General features: G+C 39.2%; 1 long non-coding RNA gene across 1 annotated transcript in view; it reads right to left on the bottom strand.

Moving 5' to 3' along the window:
• The window catches only part of LOC115238166, a 132,538-nt gene extending 131,213 nt beyond the window's left edge, over positions 1-1,325 (bottom strand). Inside the window, exon 1 of the long non-coding RNA XR_003884452.1 lies at positions 1,063-1,325. This is a non-coding gene — a long non-coding RNA (uncharacterized LOC115238166). The remainder of the gene's footprint in view (positions 1-1,062) is intronic.
• Positions 1,326-1,641: the final 316 nt, after the last annotated feature.

Consider the following 1,641-nt stretch of genomic DNA (forward strand, 5'->3'; position numbering starts at 1 on the left):
AAAATAATAATATTAAGATTTATTTAATTACTTTATATAATTTATTAAAAAGTTATTGATAGCATTAGAGCTCATTTGCATGTAAAAATATTTGCCAACAACTGTGAAATTATTAAAGAATGTCGTGATGATTTCACGATTAATATAATTCTAAAATATTTCCGTGATAATCAAGAATGTCAAGGTTAAATAAACAGTTCGCTGCAGTTATCGCAAATGCCATTCTTCATCGATCAAGATAACAGTGATTTGTCGCAAAAACACAACACTATACTACTAAATTGTGACACGATAGCGAGATAAACCATGTGTTTTGAAATTGACAGATAGATAACTCGATCGTTGCGCAATTTCTATCATTTGCAAGATAAGCTTGCACGCGGCTGCGAATATAACACACAAAAAAACTTGCACAGAAGCAAGCTTTGTGAGCGAAATAAAAATTAAAATAATTTCTTTCACCGATTCTCACTAAATTCAACATTATATTTTATATAAATATATTTCTGTCTATGCTTGCAGCCGAGAGAGATGCGAGACCTTTTGCACCCAGCTGTTTCCTCGTGGCGACATCGCGCGGTAGATCGCCAACTCGATACACACATTCCGAGCCGACAATCTCTCGTTCCGACAATGTGGGGGTCCGAAATCTCGAAATGCAGTAAACATCGAGGCGAGATTCGCTCGTCAAATCGATCAAACGCACTTTCGCTCGCTCCTTCCTCAATCACGCGAAACGCCACGGACGTGTCTCGCGAGACGCAAAAAAAAAATGTTTACTTATCGCGCGGCGCGATAAGATATAATTGAAATGCGCGCTGTTCCGGGTCCCGTAACACCGAGCTTGTCAATTTTCCATCAATCTCGCTTTCGCGAGATTTAACGGCACGTGTTCCCGCGCGACGACGCGTCGACGAAACTCGCCGACAGGCGAGCCGACGATATCGTCGCTAATAAGTGTCGCAAAAAAAAAGGAACTGCGTGGGAAACGGCCTGGGTGCGAGGTTCGCTCGCTCGCGGTTTGTCTTGTTTATCTTAATACGATTGGATTTCGTCACTCACCGACTCATCGGGATCCAGCGGAGTCTGTCGCACGCACAGCGGTCGGATGCGTTTCCCTCCCTCGTCCCAGGAACTGCGAAAACACGGGAAAGATTCACTTGTCGTTGGTTAAAGGTATCGCGACGGCGGCCATACTGATGTCGACCCGCGTGACTCGCGCGAAGCTCGCGAGATGGCGCTGCGCGCCACGCGCTCGGTAAATAACAGAATCTCTGGTGATGAGACTCTCCGAATGATTTCATTTTTATTATATATACATATATATATGCTATATCAAACCAGTTATAAAGTGCAATAAAAATAAAACTGACTGATACACGAGAAATGACTCATACATAAATATGCGACTATGAAAATATCATACATTATTCAAATAATAGAAAATGTATATTTAATATTTTTAAAAATATCATTTAAACACACACATTACATACTTGATCAATATTACTTTTAAATATTATTTATACATCTTTTAATGGCTGTGCATAACGAGTTAAATATATATATTAATGTTTTAGCATACACGTTATTTATCAGGAAAAATTAAATATTAAAGACACATAAATATATGTATACATA

This window comes from Formica exsecta, unplaced genomic scaffold (genome assembly GCF_003651465.1).
Source record: "Formica exsecta isolate Colony F162 unplaced genomic scaffold, ASM365146v1 scaffold323, whole genome shotgun sequence".
Lineage (NCBI taxonomy): Eukaryota > Metazoa > Arthropoda > Insecta > Hymenoptera > Formicidae > Formica > Formica exsecta.